Genomic DNA, 20,152 nt, shown 5'->3' on the forward strand with positions numbered 1-20,152 from the left:
CATGTCCACAAATCATGTTATAAATCAGCCTCTCCTGTCTCCTGACTGGCCCTCGAGCTTTTAAGATCTTTTTATTCGTCTCGAAGGTGATGCAGATACCTTTCAAGTTTGCTTCCATCTGCTTGTCATCTCTTCCGTAATGGTGGGAAAATAGAGCAGATTGCTGCCGAATTTAGGTGCATGTTAACAAGGCGGCGATATGAAATTATCGCCCCTTTTACGTTCGTTTTCGGGTGAAAAGCAGCAATAATTTCATCGCCTTATCAGCAAAGACACGCTATCGCGTGTTTTGCTGACTTAGCGCCCATTTCCAGCACGCCTAACTTTGCATCGCTAATGAGATGCAAAGTAGGCGTGGCTGTTAAACCAACCAGGGAAAATATCACGAAGGCAGCTTCGCGATATTAACAAGGAAGGGTAGCGATTTTTTAAATCGCGTTAAGTATGCCTTAACGCAGGAATTTAACGTCTGACTAAGGCATACTTAACATGGGGGGTGGATTCTGTGGCTAAGACCACAGGCCCTATCATCTAGGATATCACCGTTTTCCACCATCGCCGTTTTCCACCATGGAAAACGGCGAGATCCACACTATCTCTGGAATTTTTATCGCCTCGGCGATGCGCGTTGTTGATAACGCGCTAACCAGGCGATAAATTCCAGAGATAGCCGGTGATAAATATGCAAGCGCTAAGCGCGCTTTGTGATATTGATCACCGGCCCTTGTTAATATGCCCCTTAAATTGTCATTCATTCTACGGTGGAACAATTATTTATTTATGTGTTTTCCTGTTTGTTTATTCATTCATTTATTCATTTTTAGAAAAGGTTCCCAAAAATGTGGTCGTGTGGGAGTGTGACTTCTTACAAAGTGGATCTTAAATCTGAAGCAGCCCTTTCATAAGGGCTGTAGGGAAATCAGAGCTTTTTATGGGGAATGTATCTTTTGCCTGTTTTATTTTGTACTTGCTTTTATTGCTCGTTTGTGGTCTGTGGTGCTGTGTGGTCTGAAAATAATTAACTACTTCTTTTTGCATTGTCATTGTATAAGTGAACCTACTTTTCAAAATGTTTCTGTTTTATGAGCCTGCTCGGTGATTAATTATGAAAGACAGAATAAATTGCAAAAAAACCCATTCCAAAATAACAGGAAAGGAATGATTTATACATAAGAATGAGCAACCATATAAATTATATATGGTCCTAGTTAATCATCTTCTGTATAATATTTTCGTCCAAGATATCTTTCCATTTAAGTAGATAGGAATCTTTCAGATCGGATATCAACCATAAACATATATTATGTTTTATCACTGCAGACTTTGCCTTTCTTTCAACTGATGATGAAATTAAAGCTTCAAAAAATATAGGAAACAAACATAAAGCTGGTTTATGAGAAAGTAGTATTTCCAGACGTCAGAGATGCACTGCACTATAGTTTATTTTGCCTGCCAAGGTGGCAATATATTTCGACGTGGTTGGCATGATCTATTAATCACCGAAAGACCATGGTTTATTGCTGCTAAATTCACTGTTCGCCATAAACAATGTTTACTTACTAATACATGATGTCTTGTTCTAGAAGTACTTTTTTCTACTCTATACATTATTTCATTTTCTAGGAGGATGCTCTTGACCTAAAATATGAAATCTGGGCATATAAAATGATAGCATTCCGATGCTATTTCTGGCCTGATACATTTGAGGTGAAGTAACTGAAGCCAGTGGTACATGTCTACTGTGAAGATAAAGGATGCGCGATGAGAATAATGTAATGTGCCAGCAGGAAGCTTGTGATTTCCTTAACAAGAAATGCGGTTCTTTGTGTTAATGAAAGCATAAGGAGTTCACATTCCGCGACATGAAAACTGTTGTGTATGAGTGGAATATTATCATTTTTAAAACAGGCAGCGCCATGATTACAATTTTAATAAAATAAAAATTGCCCTGCCTTCCAAAAGGTTTAATATAAAAGTAATGCAAGGATAAAAAGAAAATACATGCCTGTGTTTTATTCTTTGATTTTTTTTTTTTATGATTTGCTTACTAACTCACACATTATTTAAAAGCATTCCGTTCACATCAGCAGATTTCAGAGTAAATAATAAAGAAAGTGAAGGACAGTGACAGAAAGGCCATCCCTTCCTCTCTAGAGCAATTTTGAAATTGAAATCTGTTAATATTGGTGGTGAAATAACGCATAGAAAAACCTCGTTTGGAAACCTAAAAATACATAAATACAGTGGCTCCAGTTTCTTCAAAATGCAGAACTGGATTAAAGGGAGTTTTTCTCAGTCTTGTCAACTTTATTGTGTGCCGCTATCCAATGTCAGTTAAAATAAAGTAAGTTTAAATTACAATGTATTTGAAACCAATTGAATTTGCAACAATTTGTATAGATGTAGTCTACAAATTATGTACTTTTACGAACTTCCTAGGAATGGTTTTATGATCTATTGATGATAACTGCTGGACATTAGGAAGCCCTGATACTAAATATTGTGGCTCTTTATTTACAAGAAAGTAACGCAGCGCGGTGCTGCAAGCCATATGGCTGCATCGTGCTGCATTATTTTCAGAGCACAGGGATGTGTCATATTTACAACAATATGATGGATCCCTGTGCTCTCCCCTGCACCGGTGCACAATTCGCTGCCATGCACCAACTCATGCACCCTTGCACCAGGTGAAGGAAGGGACACCTTCCTGCACAAAAACAATCAAGAGAGGTGTTTTCCTCTTTCTATGCATGCTGCAGAACCGCATTGAAAGAGGAAGAAATGCGGAGAAATAAAAGTATTTCTCCTCGTTGCGCCACCGTACGCCTCTGCTAGGGAGTTGTAGGATTCAGACGCATTCTCGGGTTTACAAAATCTTGTAAATCTGGAGATGCGGCAGAATCCATGGGTGCTGCGTGGGAACACCCACAGCAGTACCCATGGAATGGCTCTTTCACGCAAAGTGCTGCGTGAAAAGGGGACGTATTTAAAAGGACACAAAAAAGCCACACTTTACGTGTCCTTGTAAATATGGAGAAACCAAATTGCACCGCCGGTGCATGACAAAAAGTGACGCACTGGCAGCGCAAGGGGTTTGTAAAAATGCCCCTGTATTTTTCCCAAGTACATTCAACCTTAACATGGATGTACTCTTCTGAAACAAACAATGTCCATTAACTCGGCCATGTGCCAAGTCAGTAAGAAGTGACGTGAATATATTCCTGAGCCTGCTCTCACAGCACCTTGAGGAGTGACAGCTTCAAGGTCTCTGTTTACCAGAGTTTTCTGGAAGTAAGGGCGTGCGAGGTGCTGCAGTACCCTAAAAGGGTATGGGGAGAATGAGCAATAAAGATGCTTTTACATATTGAGTTTCTCATGTTTGATTTTTCTGTGTGTTGGAAGACAGACGTCAAACTTCAGGCAAAGGCTTCTGAGACATTGTTGCATATTCTTTTCACATGGAGATCTGTGTTTACATTTCTTTGCTCTAACTGTAAAGTGAGGGAAAGTTCTTACGTGAGCAAAGCAACAATCTTGCTGGGGTACAGGGAGCGTGAAAGGAGAAACTGTTGGATGGAAAATGTTTTCTAGTAGACAAACAAATTGTAAAAAGAGGCATGTTGTGTGTATTTGTTATTTTGAAATGTGATGGAAATAAAGAATTTCATAAAATCAAAACAGATCAAGACGCTATATTTGTGTGATGCACGAATCTCAAATACGCGGTGAAACCTATTTTCCACACTTTATTGTTTGTGCACCCTATATTTTCTGCACTAAACTTCATGTGTGACACTGAGTTAATGGTTATTTTAAGAGGCCATTTCAGTTGGGATTGTGACCTTTGTAAATGGCAGTACTCTATCACACCACTGGTTAGTCATATATTCAGGACGTGTGCCCTAAAATGCACTTCTGGCCACATACTGCTCCCCTACCACTCTCCTGCGGAATGGCATGGATGATTAGCTACACTTGGTCTTTGTGTAATACAGATTTTCCACTATCTCTATGAATTCAGTGATGTAACATTGATGGTAGAACCCCACTCTGAAAATTGTTATAGCACCATTGTTGTAGGCAAGGACAGCTCTGTTCTAGCCACTTGAAGAGTGCAATGGGCAGTGCATTTTCCCATCCTGCCCAGACAGCTCCAAAATTGGGAGAGACAAATGTCAGGATGTTCACAGATTGATGTAGTTGTGGGAATTGGAACAGGGCTCTGTTGATCATCTAGTCTGTCCGCGCTCTACTGTGCCTTTTCTTCTGTGTGCCAATCTGTGCACAATGAATCAGGAGAAGTGACACCTTCTCTCAAGGACATGTCCTACACCAAATCCACACTACATGCAACGGGCATCAGGCATTTGCCCAGGAGGCTGGAAGGGTGGGGGCTGGTTTTGGAGTGGTGGAGGGTAGTTTTGTTACTGGGAGTCGGCTTTACAGCAATGCTGCAATAGCATCCCTCAGTAACAAAAGCGGCAGTGCTGGGGGCCTGTTTTGTTAGGCAGCAGTGCTTCAATCCTGGCCTCTCCCACTGGTCCAACAAAAGTGCCAGGGCTGCTTTGGATCCCCAGTCCAGGTCTATCCAACACTGTTCTTGCACAGGCTGCTGGGTTGAACTGCCCTCCTCCTATGCTCTCCAGACATGATACACTGTATTACCAGTGCTACATTTTGGCAGTGGTAGGACTTGTGGGGGCTCATAGGCCTACTCTAGCTCTGATTGCTCACAACCCAAGTATTTCAATAAGGCAGTACTTTATGCTCTGTTCAGCTAGTCCTATCCCTGATAGTGAGTGTTATCAACCCTGGCTTACTGGACTGGAAACGTTGCGACCCAGAGGAGACCTGCCAAATAGTCAGTGGAGCCAGGACATGGGCCTCAGAGCAAAGCATAGGGTGTCTATAGCCACTCTGCTTCAGTATGGACTCACGCTTCATTGCAAACAGGAGGATTGGAGGAGTCCTCAGGTTCTGACATGCAGATAGTAAACAGGGGCTATGAATCTGTAGTAAAGCTTTAAGACTCAGAGGCACTTGTTGACGGTTCTGAGGAAGGAGGCACAAGAGCATACAGTTTTGAAAACTGATGCCCTTCATTGGATCCCAGTGACATTGCTAACTGACCTCCTGCAATGCGTACTCCTTATAAATACTACTGAGCAATCACTTTTTTTTTTCTTTGCTGTTGCCGGATCATGCCTGTGCTGTTCACTCTGAGCATTGCATTGGGTTGTTTTGAAATGCTCCCCCCTCCATTTAATTTTCCTGATGTTTGCAACCTAGCTGCTTAAGGGTTTGTTTTGTGTCCCTCTTACCTACTGTGCTCACTGAGACTGTGTCCCTCTTACCTACTGTGCTCACTGAGATATGTAAAATACCCTCAATGGCACTACAGCGTAACACTGAAATTTATAGCCTTTAGTTCCCTATTTGCCCTATTTCTTGCACTTGTCTCTTTCCCCTATCTGCACTTTAGTATTGCTACAACTTGTTTCAACCACAGCTTGAAGATTATTTGTGTGAGCACTCTGCATGCATCTGCTGCTATTGCCTTTTGTATTCTTGGCCTAGTAGTCACATCTATTCTCACATCCTCCCATGTGGTGAGCCTTAACCTTTGACTTCTGAGTGTTGACAGCTCTCTACTCTCCCGGTGACAAGGCACAACCCCATCTGCCATTGCAGGACACATAATTCATATCAGTGTTCCTACTACCTGTGGCGTCCCATCTCTATTTAGATGAAAGATACATTGACTGTTCAAAGACCTAGGAAGTTGTGTTCATCGCCACATTATGGCACTTCTGCTCAAATCATCTACGCCAGAGACACATCTTGATAAGAAGAAGCTAGAAATTACTGTATCTACGCAAAGTGACCTTTTGGTTTCTTTGATCATTTTTGACCTTTTATGCCTTCTGAAATCATGCAGTAAGTGGGTTCCAGCAATTTGGATCTCTTTAAATCAATTGTAAACCTTGTGCCTCACATCACAATTTGGGCTGAGTGGCCTCAAGTTGTTGCAGTAGAACAGAACCTTTACCAGGCATATGGATATGTGACACAATTTCCTATTGAACAGATAGGAGGAGAACAAGAACTACTCCAGAAGAAAAGATTGTCGGATTGTGTTTGGTCCTATAGAGGTGTACATTATGTCAAGGCCCTCTTCACTAAAATTCTGGAAGGTCCTACAACTCCCGAAGTGGAATGAGATCATGTGCCTCAGTCTTCTCTGACGTCCAGATTAAGAAAAGCTACATTATTTATGATCTGATAAATGCCCACCATGTTCATATCAAAGAAGATGGCTTGGTATAAGATTGGGACATTTGACCTACTCTAAATGGGTATCTTGTTGGTACACCTGATGCCTCTCATTCATATTCCCGATACTCATCACATTGTAAACTTAGCACCGACATTGTCCTGACTGCAAAAACTAAATTTTCCTTAATGAACAAGATGCAATTACAAATATGGTAAATTATCTTACAGATGAGGTGACATACCCATATTGCTTAGACAGCTATGAAAGTAGTATTAATAATTTGTTTGATTATATGTTGCTGTTTAATTACATTTCACTTTTAGGGGTTATTATTTATTGCTATAAATATTGTGAGGTGACAAGGATTGCTTGTGTTGTGACAGTTTTTATTTTCATGGCTTTTAGTTATTTATTGTGCTCTTAAATGCAACATACACATTTTTATGTTTAAAATTCTAACAACCGCTGTACTTTTACTTTGGCCTTTTCAGTGCATTTGTGAGTTTTTAAAAAACATATATTGTGGTGCCATAAGTAGGCTTGGGTGAAACATGGGACCAATGAGAAAAACAGAATACAGGAGTCCTTTTATTTCTTTGTGCAATTGTTCACATGAAAAGCATCCTAGAATCCAAACTTGACAGCGAGGACACATTTTACGCTAAAATACAGTGCCAAATCTCAGTTTTGCATTTTTCATACTTATGTGCAATTTGGCATAATTTTTCAGACATTTTGTATGTGTAAATAGGCAAAAGCAAATTACATGACTCGCATACCACTAGTTATAGCCAAAGATAAATTCATTAGTGTTTCAATTTTTTATTGAAATATATGATATAAAATACAAATATTATAATAACTGTATGCATTGTCATACAATCAATATATAAGAAAATTGTTATATATAAGCATATAGTAAAACTTTCTGAATAATTAATCATATTATATAATTTAATAAATACATAAACATATAAATGCAAAGACAAATATTTGGATTTATATTGAGGACATAAAAGATGGAATTAAGGGAAGGGGGAAGAGAAAGGGAAGGAAATAAAGGATCACAGAAGATAGGGATAAGTGAGAAAAATTTACAAATATGAAACATAATAAATATGAATATCTTTCAAGGAAAAGAAGACACTCTAGAAAAACAATGCGAATAGATAAAAGATGAATATAAGGGTTAAGTAGTTTCACTTGATGTACATAAATATAAATGTATGAGAGGATATTCTAAGTGATAGATAATATAAGGTAAGATAAGATATGATAAATACTTACCATAACATAAAGTAATTATACTGGTTCAAAGAAAGAGAAAAAGGAATATTCTTTGATATAGACAAAAGTAAATAAATTACATTATACTACAGGTATATGAATATATTGTTACGGATCCAAGGGAAATGAAGTAGGAAAAGGAATTGCGAGATAAGAATAGAAAAAGATAATGAAATGGATAATATTGAGAAATGTGCAAACAATAAATGAAAACACTAGGTATATTGTGCAGAATGAAAGTGTAAGCAGAGAAACACACATGTATAAATATATATATTAAAAGATACAGAATTACATGTAAATGCTTTGGTGAGTAGCTATTAAAAACAACAACAAGTTGTAGATAAATACAATATGTATTAAGATTTATAACCACCAATAATGAATAATGAGTGAGAATAAGAGGAAATAGAAATTAAGTTACTGCGTAGATGGGTCATTAACGTTAGCATCAGTATTTGAAGCTAGAAAAGGTGACCATACTCGAAGAAAGAGATCAGATTGATCCTGTATGTTGTATATAATACGTGCGTAGGAAGCTATTTGGATCATGGCCACCATCCATGTTTCTTGTGATGGTGGTTGAGGCGATTTCCATTGCCGTAAAATACAAATTTTGGCTGTAGCTAAGGCTGTGTGTAAGAGTCGGGCTTGTGGTTTAGAAAGTGATTGTGATTGACTTGTATAATGCAGAAGAATGGTAGCATGCGAAAGTGGAATTTGTAGAGGCATCATGTAACGTAAGGTTTTACCTATATTATTCCAAAAGGGTTGGATCACTGGACATCCACAGATGATATGAGAAATGTTACAAGACGTACTATCACATCTCCAGCAGTTAGAATGGGGAAGCAAGCCAGCTTTATGCAGTTTTGTTGGTGACCAGTGGCAATCATGTAAAACCTTGAATAAGCAAAATTTCAATCGTGCTTCTCGTGCACCCTTATTGAGTATTCTTGCCACATAGAATTTTTCTATACCACTGAATAAATTCATTTCAACCTTTTTTCAGGATTTTTTGGGATGTTTTTATTCATGTGGTATATCCAAGAGTTCTTGAAGCACAACCCTCCGCAGGAGACCTGGGATTGGAATAGCCCTCAACCAAAAACCAATTCCAGCTGCACACAGCCTTCTGCCCTGTGCAACAGGGGGTTGGCTGCAGGGCATGGCTTTTGGCCGGGCTCTGTGCACAACCCTATGTGGTCCACCACCCTCTACTGTGCATGGCCAAAGAGCAGTTGGGTGCATGACCTGGGCTCCCACCCCGCTACATGCGGTCAACTTGCATGTGTGACCATTGGTTAAGGGCAGCAGTATTGCACTTAATATCTTTTCCCATTTGTTATGATATTTGTGCACCAAATGCTAGATTCACAAATCTGTAGGCCTGGGAGGCAGGATCTGTGGACCGAACAGGATTCAGAAATACAGCAAAGTTTTGTACATTCTGTAATCAACATCATTTTTGTTGATAATTATTTTATTACCTGAAGAGTTTCTTGGGTCCACAAAAATCACCTTGGGGTCAAGGTACGGCAGTCTGGTCCCTCATCCCCCTTTTCCTGTTCTTTTCACCAACACAGTGCTTGATGCCCCATGATGAAAAATGGTGGCCAAAACAGAATGTTTTCGGTAACACCCAGCGAATCAGAGGACTGCAGATTCCAAATCCACAATGGAAGTCTTCAGAAAAAGCTCCCTCATCCAATGTGTTGCCTTTTTGCAATTGTATTCAGGACCCTTCGATGGATTTATGAATCCATGGTGAATCTGCAAATTACCTGTCCAGATATATAAAATGTAACCTCTTCTTGTCCAGACCAGAGCACTTATCAAATGCTAATTTTTTAATTACACCAAACCAAGCAAAGGGAGTTACTTAAAGTTAAATTTAAAATGTTAAGTTTGTTTTAATGCGGTTTAACTATATTTTCTGTTTCGAAGAGCAATTAATCCTATGGGACTTAAAATGGGAAATTATACTTCTGCCCCTTCCACCCAGTTATCAGGCCTGCGTTTGACAGATCAACACAAACATTACTATGAAGAGGCCAAAGTGGGTACACTTTTTTGTAACATTTTGTGCAGAATTGTGCCGATTAATTAAACAACGCAAATTTTATTATGAGAATAAAAATGCCTTTTCAATGGATCTGCTATTGTTGCCACCATTATCGATGTATGTAAAAATGTACTCTGAGAAAAACCACAGATTAATGACATCACTGATGACATCTCAAATGGCATCATCGATGGCATCACACAGTCATTGTGACACCATCCTCTAGGGTTTGGGGTCCTAAAGTAATTCAACACACTACACCTGTGGATAATTTCCCATTCATCTTAATAGGATTAGCCCCTAAAGACTTCACATGACCCACAATTTTAAGTCAAGAGGCTTCCGGGTATAAATTTGCCACTGAAATGTATCATGCCCTATGGTTAAGCCGCAATATTTCAGTAAAATAAACTACACACATTCCTGAGATGGACACAATGGCATACAACCTTAGAACTTACAACACTAGTGTGAGATAAGCAACCTCTAAGTGGACACTCAACAATCTGCAATGCCTCAAAATCTTCAGTGAAGTTCAGGAAATAAACCTACACACCTTATAAGTATTCTTGCCACATAGAACTTTTCTATATCACTGATTAACAACGATGTAATAGGGTCACTTGTCGAGATATCCACTTGTGGATAATATATTGTCAACAGCAGGTATGTCATTTTCCACAGATTTTTGGGAACAGACTTTAAGTTTAGCCTCAAGCTACTTTCAAACATCTTTCAAACTAGTGCTGTCATGTCAATATTCTGTAAAATTCTTCTATAGTGATACTTATTTCTGTACTAGTTTTTCCTGTGTAATAAACCTAAAGTTTCTTCACTCTTATGGGATATAATGGGTTCCATTGTGATTTTTCACTACGACGTGATGTCTATAAAGAAGACAAAACATCTCTCAAAAAATATATACTGTGCAAAACCTATTTTTAAAGGCTGTAAGTCATATCACAGAATGGGTATATCAGAAAAACACATATCCCATCAATTATTTTATGTGTACTCTCATTTCTTTTTCAATATTTAAACTGTGTGGAAATTTGGTTTCCAAGTAAACATGAAATTTAGACTCCAGTCATTTGAGGGCTGGTTCTCTATTCCCCCTACCCCTGTTGCTTAAAAGAGCTTTTTCCAATGCTGTATATGTAACTTGCTCTCTACTGTTCCCATGCATTTCACTGTAATGTCTAGCAGTGGGATAATGTTTATAACTGTATTTAATCATCCTCATATGTTTTAAAATATGTTTATTTGAAGGTGCTTTGGGCTCCAAATATACTTCTTGCAGCATAGAAAGATTCTGCATGTATTACACAACATCTAAACTGCAGGTAATACATTCACTGCTGGCTCTCTTTATGCTAGTGTGTAGTACTTCATAGGTCTCAGTGATTTTTACAAGATTTACATTTCACACACAAAAACGCTTTTCAATTCACTTTTTTAAGTAACTAAGAACTGTTTTTACTCTCACAGGCCAGCCGTTTCTATACGTAATCTTGGGATACATACTCACAAATTTTGTGGTCACTGTATCTGATTTAATAATCTCCCAATGTCCCAAAATAATTTTTCTGATCTACTTATCACACTTGTTATGCTTGCTATATGCTGTAATTATCTGATATATCCAATGCTGTTTGATCAGTTTCCTTGATTGAAAAAGAGATTTTCCCTAGATTTCATCCTGATTAGTTTGACAGTTTTTTTCTGTACCACAACGATATCTGGCTCCTTGAATCTAAGCAACATGTTTTTGGTGCTTCTCAAAAATCCATGCCATTACTGCAATTCATTTTAGCTTGAAATAATTTCTCATCGAAGACACTCCATTTTTGTTTATTAGGTGGCTATTGGTACCATGGTCTAAAAAGCCCAAAAAGCTCCAGGTATTTTTTTTTGCTTTAGTAAAAAAACTATGAGTGTGGGTGGGCTTCCCTGGCGTTAGGCCTATCTCCCACCCCTAAAGCCCCAATAGTTTTTCTACCTGCTTGGGGTGCCAAGCATCCCAATTTCCTTGACAAGAAAGAATAAATGTGAATTCTTTTAGGCAGTTTTGACCCATATGGACCAGCAAAACAGAGGTATAGCCAAATTTCCTATCATTTACCATGCTAAATGTCTACATTACTTGGGCTTGTGCTTGGCCACTACACAGGAAAACCGACGAACACCAGATATTTCTGAAAACTAGATACCCAAGGGAGTCCAGGGTGGTGTACTTTGACTGGACCCAAGAACAGATTTTAGCCACTGTGCACTTCAAACCTCACACTTTAGCAAAAACATGCATCTTCCTCACATTTTTGTGAGAAAAAGTGCCAGAATCTTTAGAGATCCACAAATTACCTAACAGTCAGCTTTGTCACAACTCTTTTGATAAAATAGTACCCCACCTGTGTGGCTCAGCCTGGTGCCTGGAAACCAAAAGGACCCAAAATGCAACTTAAACACATAAATAATAGTGGCTGTTGCTGTATTTGGTCCCAGGCTTTGCCGCCACCAAGGTATACCTACAAAACCCATACATTTTTTAAATGTAGACATCCATGGAAGTTCATGGTGGTGTCCCTTGCATGGATCCCCTGATGCTTTCTTATCCACTGCCCTGCAAACTTTAAATGGTGTCTAAAATCAGACATTTTCTCAAATTTCTGTGACAGAAGCTTCTGGTGTCTGGAGGATCCAAAAAAATTCCTACCACCCAGCATTCCCATACTTGTTTTCATAAAAACACTACCCCCATTCGTGTGACTGGGCCGATTGCACATGACAAGAATGGATCAAATCAGGGACAATGGGATTCCTTGCTGGGTGGTACGATATTTGTACATCTGCAATTTTACAGAACTTTATCTCACAGAAATGTGAGAAAGTTTGCTTTTAGTCAATGTTTGAGGTTTTCATGGTGTTATTGGTAAGAAAACATCATGTGATCTAGACAACACATACTGCTTTTTTTCTGCCTATTTTCAGAATTCTTTTTTGTATTTCAATGATTAGAGTCTTAGGGAAAATGGTCAAGGATTTACAGAAAGAACCCCTTGCTGAATTCAGATGTTTGTCTACTTTTAAAAAATGTATAGCACGCCAGGTTCACACATAGGTTTCACATTTGTTTCCACAACAAGCTGCAATTAGGTTGAAAGCACAAAAATCAGGAAACTACCTCTTAAAAAAATAAAAAAAATTAGGCTAAACATGATTTTTGATTAAAAAGTGCTTGTTTCTGAAAGCTGGGAAGATGTTGGCACTACCATTTTGGCTATTTCCTTGGTGTCCTCCAGGCGAATCCTCAATCCATTGATACCTTTAAAATCCCCAGTATGTTGGAAAGTAGTTATTTAAGTTTGTTTTTGAGGATGCCCAGACCTTACTCTCTTTATAATGGGTTGAATGTTAAAAAATGTAAAAGGATTCACATTCATTACTGTGAACAAGATTCCTATTGGAACTGATATGGGTTGGTGTTTTTGGATACCTGTATAGCAATGAAGCACTTTGGCATATGAGTGCAAGTTTAACTTTTCATTCCATCAGAAGAGTTGGCTATATATGATAAAAAATTCAGTAGAAATTCACCGAAAAAACAAAGGTACAAGTGACATTATAGTTACGTTTGATAATAAGATGTTCCCCAACGTTAAAAACCCCAAAAAGTCATTGAAAAATAACAAAGGTTAAAGTAATGTTATCGTTAGCTGGGAAATAAGATCTTAGTTTGTATTTAAAAAAAACTACGAATTCACAAATGTTGAAGTTAAGTTTTAGAAAAAGATAACAGCCATCATTAAAAAAAACTGTGAAATTCACAAGTCATAGGTTACCGAACTAACTGAAATTTGCACCCTCACCATGGTCTGGATATGTAATCACTCATGACATGCTGAATGACATTGTTGATGTGGCCCTTCTACAGTTATAATTTATCATCTAAATCATTTTGTAAAGAAGATTGTAAAGATACTATTCAGCTCTAATACTGTGCCTTGAGTGCTGAAAGGCTTTTGTCATTTTTCAGCTCAGTGTGGATGACACTAACTAATCCTGTGTTTAAAGAACTTGGTGTTTGAATGGCAAATTAATTTGTCACTTTTCGACCTTATGATGAACAGCAGTATGATAATCCTATGCTTAACAACTCTGCTAGAAAAGCAGAAATATGAGGTGAGCAGTTTCGTTGGTGTTGTCGAGTGTTCCAACACCACCTACTGAACTCCCGCAGGAGTCCTGTAGGATCAGGTAAGCAATTTTAAATAAAAAGGGGGGTGTTTGTGTCAATTGAGGTTGAGTGGGTTGGCTACATGGGGGAGGGGGGTTTGGTGCCATCCCCGCACTGTCAAAGGCCGAAAGCTGTGAGAATCTCCCTATGCTGTACAAGGTCAAAGGCTGTGCGTGGGGTTTGGTCATCCGTGGGTAGTTGGGCGCAGGGTCTGGCTGTAGCCCTGGCCCTATGGCTAACCCTGTGCTGAACCCAGTGATTGGCCATGTGCTGTGTGGGTTTGGCACAGTTAGGTATTGTAATAAATCTTACATTGCATTAATGAAAACTCTGGAAATCCACTGAAAAACCAGGGGTTAAACCAAAGTTATAGTTAGATATGTTAATATTTTACTTTAAATAAATAAAATCCTGGAAATTTACTGAAAAAAGGATTGAAGCAATGTAACAGATATATAAAAAAAGTCAGTTGAAATGTAACATTTTAAACTCAAACAACAACTAAAGTTGCCCAGTTATAGATGACTCGAGCAACTATAACTTGTGCATGCATCATCCATTGCTTGTGACCTCACATATTACAACACTTATGACATGTTCTATAATATCATTGATAACATCACTGATGACAACTGAGATATCATTGATGACATCCCTGTGCGTTTCGAGGGTGCAAAAACACACAAACAGGTAGGTACTGAGACTTTAACTTATATTTTTAAAAAAATGAAATTTACTCAAAAAATAAGTTTATTAAAGCGATGTTAAAGGTTAGTGTGGGAATGAGACACAAGGTAGCATAAAAAAACACTGAAAACCCCAGTTATAGTTACTGATCTAACTTCAACTGGTGATCCCACCATGTACTGCTTATGACCTCACATCAAATACTGCTTAAAACCACACACATTATATCAACATGACCATTTGACAGAGCTTACATGTAGACCTCATTCCAGAACAACTGCCCCATCAAGGTACGTGATGTAAGCCACAAACTAGAGTTCAGGGTGTTCTGAAGCACGCCTGATTAGTCACCTCACCGTTCACCTAAGCTGCTTGTTTGGTTGCTGTATTACAGTGCCTAGAAAGTGTCTAATCAATGATGAGAAGTGGACTATGACACCATTCATGCATACTATCATTGGGCACTACTGTAGTACTACTTTCTCTACACACATCATCCACTTAATCATCAACACATTCAATAGTATATTAACATAAATCTTTCACCCAAGCATATTATTGCCCACTCAGATTAGGGCACCTCCCATTTAGTGTGTGGTGAAAGATACCTATCACATTCATTTCTATGCCTCTGTTGCGTAGAACTACAGAGGAGAGGTGGATTTCTGCAACTTTACTGTGAAGGTGTAAAAAATCATATAGCGGAGGTGGAGTTTTCTGCCAACTGCAATAAATTAAATACAAAGTATGGCCATTTCAGAGCCCCCCTTGGTCCAGAGCATCCTCCTCCATATTGCTGAGCTTGTGTACCAAGAACCCTCCAAAATGGCTATGGAGAAACATGAGAGAATCCAGATTCACGCAAGATAAATTGAAGGTCATAGGGATAGGGATCTTATTAAATCTATTTATCCATATGGGGGACCGGATATCCAGCTGAGAAATGCAGCACACATTGACATCTGGGCAGACATCACCACATGCTGCAGAAAAATGCAAGTGCACACCCATTGAGTCAAGGAGTGCAAAGAGCTGAGATAATCTCTAGTGCTGCAAACACCTGAAGTTATCAGTTGAGATAGGGGATTGCTCTCAGTTCCACAGGCAGGATCTCAGACTTAGCCAACTTCACCAACCGGTTCTCAGAACAGCTTAGCTGGACCTCCGCACTCAGCTGGAGGGCCTTGAGCAGTAGCAGAGCAGTATTGTAAGGGTTCCTACTAAGTATGTAAACTGTGCGTTTGCACTACATATAAAGTAAAATATGGGGACTAAGTCCATGCATAATATCAGAGTATGTTGCCACAATTCCTGGAAAGCTCACAGTACACCATTTGGGCCCCTAAATCTGACAGGGAACTGGTTGGTGTCTGCAACCTCAGAGCATGACCACTCTAATTCTCCCAAGGAAATCACAGAAACAGATTTACCTTTTCATTGTTACCTCAGGTTTGACCAAAGGCCGACACAAGAAATACACAAATTGGCATTTAAAAACTTTATTGAAGCAATTGCATTCTTGTGTAAAATACATGAGCTGCATTTATTAGTAGAAAGAAACACAGCATTTTTACCAACATTGCAAGAATGGGGAAAAAGATGAATAATTCAACCATTATAATTATTTCAGTAAATTTATGACTGTATGTATATTGTATATGCACACACAAAGAGTTTGCTTTGTGTGAATATATGGCATAATGATGCTCCTACTTAGTACTACCTATAATATAGAGAATATATAGATCACTTGGAGTAGCCTAATTCCCCATTTACCTGTGTGTGATGTATCAGGAAGCCAGTCTGGTGTAGAACAGGCCACCTTCCCTTGCAGGATAGTGATAAAAGTCAGCCGGTCTGGCAATCAGTCATAGGCGAACATCCAGGATAATCCATAGAAGTGCTCCTCTGGCGAGCTAAGCTCAGAAGAAGTTTATATAATAAAAACTGGTTCCATTCACACTGTGTCTGAGGTTCATTGCTAGTGTCAGTGTTTGTCTTTCTGATTCAGGGATGTCTCCTTACGGACAACAAAATGCAAGGCCAGAATGATCAGTGTACTTTATCCTTACACAGAATGTACAGTGCTGTGATAAAATGCTTACAAAGTAATCTTCTTGAAGCAGAACACTATCTGAGTACATTATCATATAATAACTTAGCATGTTAAAAGTCACAGTCAAAAAAAAATGGCAAGTTTAAACGTGAACTTGTAAAATGAAAGCTTATGTGCATGGGCCCTGGTGAACCCCACCACATCCACTCCTTGCCCCGAGGGAAACTAATACTTCAAACTAAAATTAAAGGCATATCCGAAAATTAAACTTAATATATGTAGTAGCCTAAAATCATAAAAATATATAATAATGCACTTTAATAATGAAGAAAAATAAAAGCCAAATTGAAATAAAAAGCAACTGAAAACACACAATTTAAAAAGGCATATAAAAGCCATTGATATTTTTTTTAAAATCTGTATTTAAATTCAGGAAACTCAAGGAATGGTTTACATGTTCCAAGAGTCATTAGGAACTCTGACAAACCCAGCTTCAGCAGACGATGTTTCGGTTGAGTCCCGGACAGCAAGCTCCAAAGAACAAACATGCTTGTATCAGCATTTGCCAATGGTGTGCCAGTGGGCAGTTTAGCCGCAGAAGAGGAGCCAAGATCTGTGAATCCAGGAGCAGAAGGGTCCAGAAAAGGCTCATAGTATGCATTCTGTAGCAACAACAATTGTACAGGACAACACTGAAAATGAATCCTAAGCAGACACATCAGCAGATTAATTTCAGTAGATTGAACTGATTGCATCCCAAGGCATATATCCAGAGCAGACAGTGGAACACAGACTGTACACAATGCAACCATACAGGCTGAAAGGACAAAGACCAGTTGTGATTTAGTTCTTCAAGTAGAGACATGTCAAAATACTGCATCATACCTTCATGACACAGCAGCACGTGTGGAAGTTCCATCACTATTTGGCCGTGAGGTGTAACATCCATTGCGGAGAAGCAAAAATAGGAGCAAACTCCCAACAATCAGGAAAAGTACCTGTGGTATACCTCCAAACACACTGAAAATCAGGAAGTGTATAAAACATGGAATCACTCCAAAGACAGTGTGGAAACTGCTAACAAAGCCGGCCCAATCATTAAAAAAAGAGTACTATTCCTGCAGTATTAGATGCATTAAATATGCAGTGCAAACATTCTCCAAAATGTTGAGGGAGGTTAATGCGGAGTAGCAATTGCATTTCAGAGGAAGATCTTGAAACTTGAGATCAAAAGTCTCTTTAGCAGATGTTAAAGAAACCTCCTTCTGAAACAATAAGGCTTTCAGTCTTATCAAAGTTCATGTTAAAAATAGATATTGAAGGCCAAACTGTCACATCTCTAAAAGTCATGACCCTGGAAACTGTTACCACATAGGGTACTCTCAGTTTCATCCCACAACAACCTTGGTTATTTATCTTCAAATAACTTCCATTTGAAAGTCATCTGAATGCCAGGCATGTTAACTGAAAGGTGCCGGGGCACCTTTCAGATAACATGCTAGGTTTTCCATAGAGGCATTGAAAATGTCATAAAGTATGACCACCTTGCAAATGAGAGAATGACAAAACAACGTTTTGTATTTGTTTCTACTGAAAAATTTAGTTTCTACATTCCTACATCTGCAATCGAAAGGCAGGATCCATGCCTCTTGTGTACATTTCTTCCCTAATGCCTCGTATCTGCCTACTTGAAAATGTTTCAAACATGACGCGAAATGAAATGTAGACATTGGCAGTGAAATAAACCTGTGTATTAACCATTTAACAGATGGTGTTTTGTCCACTGTAAATGTGGGCGTGTTAAATTATAATACAAAAATAAGTTAGTCACATTTGGATATTTCTAAGGCACATGACCAGATTTTAAATGTCCAGTTTAATCACATAATTTACTTAAGTTGACTTTGCCCGTGTTGTAAGAGGGACATGTCACTTTGTATGATGTCAATTGCTGAGGACACAATTATTCAGAGAATTCATCTTAGTTGATAAGGTGGTCATGTTGTTATTGACAACAGCGAATGCCTTTTCCAAATTAGCCTGGTCAATTTTGCAGGTTCCTGCTAAAGAACTTTCCAAAGCTCATTATATATGGAATACTAAAAGCGTTTAAGACGTGGTGCTCTAAGACCTAACAAAAATCCTGTAAATCCATGTCATCAGAAAGGAGAGTCAAGTTTTCTTTCACCTCATCTAAAGTTGTGTTGTGTCTGCACATGACGTGGGCCTGGGCTATTTGTTTAGAAACCCTTTTGCGTTGTTTGAAAAATGTGCATGAAATCCATTAGGATCTAATGGCCACACTAACCACCCATCTGAGCTGGAATGCGAAGAATTGTATGTGACATTCTGTATCATGTTGTTGAGATGTTCAACTCTGTAATTTGTAAACTGTTGCCAATTATCCAAATATGCAAATGCAGAAATGTTGGGTGTATTTATTACTTTATTTTAGACTGGCCTAGGCATGATGTTTGCTGTACTGTTTTTTTTCTTCTTCTTCAGAAAAGTAATTTGTCTTGTTATTAGACACACTCTAAACAAAGCCTCATTGCTCTTGACTTTCCAGTCTTTGTTCTTCAAACTGATTTCAAATCAATATTGCCTTTCCAAACATGGTAACCCCATATCGAAACTGGGAAATAAAGGAAGCCAAATACATCAATTTAGTTTCAGTCAGCATATTTTGTTTCTCTTTGCAGAGGAAGAGGAAGGTTTAAAATAATAAGTCACTGGGTCTACGGAAAAGTTGACAGAAATATATGCAATTTTTGCAGGTATATTTTTGAGCTACCCACTGGTGATGGTGGGCAATCCTTCATTGTGTATGATTAAAAAATGCATGTGGGTTACTAGCACTGTGTAAAATAATGGTGTGCATAGTGATGAGAACAGAACATTTCACCATAATTAGTTGTTCCACTTTACATATTGTAGCATCCTCCCTAGCCTCGGGTCATGTAAATAATTACACAACACACAGAGGTTGGTATTACACGTCTTTATTTCTCAGGTGTAACTGTGATGTCAACATTCTAAATAATTAATTCTATTAGCCACACCTGAACACTTACGTCACACTTCTACGAAGTACATCAGAATCCAAAAGGGTCCAGTCATTACTAACTCACAAGACACTACACATATTTTCACTTTCAAACACAATGTCATATTTTAGCTCAGAAAGCATAGAAATTACATTCTTTACATCCCAATTATCAGATAAGCTGCTAGGAGTTATATTATCACTCAATGGAATTTTAAAATACATAGGGGATCTGTAAAGTCTCTGTAGGACCAATAAATATCAAATGGAACCTTGTCCCAAACAATGCCATCTAGGACAGGAACTGCAAAAATGTTCACAAATGGCAGATCTCTTCACACTATATGTTTTTGAATAATGAGGCTTCAATAGCTCAGTTACAAGTTCAACAGTAGAGCATTCTGGGAGATAACATTCATTTAGGAGCCGAAACAAAATTTTCACAAATCCAATGCAAATCTAAAAGAAAAGGAATAGCAATGAAATGGCAATCCAAATAT

This window comes from Triturus cristatus, chromosome 3_2 (genome assembly GCF_964204655.1).
Source record: "Triturus cristatus chromosome 3_2, aTriCri1.1, whole genome shotgun sequence".
Lineage (NCBI taxonomy): Eukaryota > Metazoa > Chordata > Amphibia > Caudata > Salamandridae > Triturus > Triturus cristatus.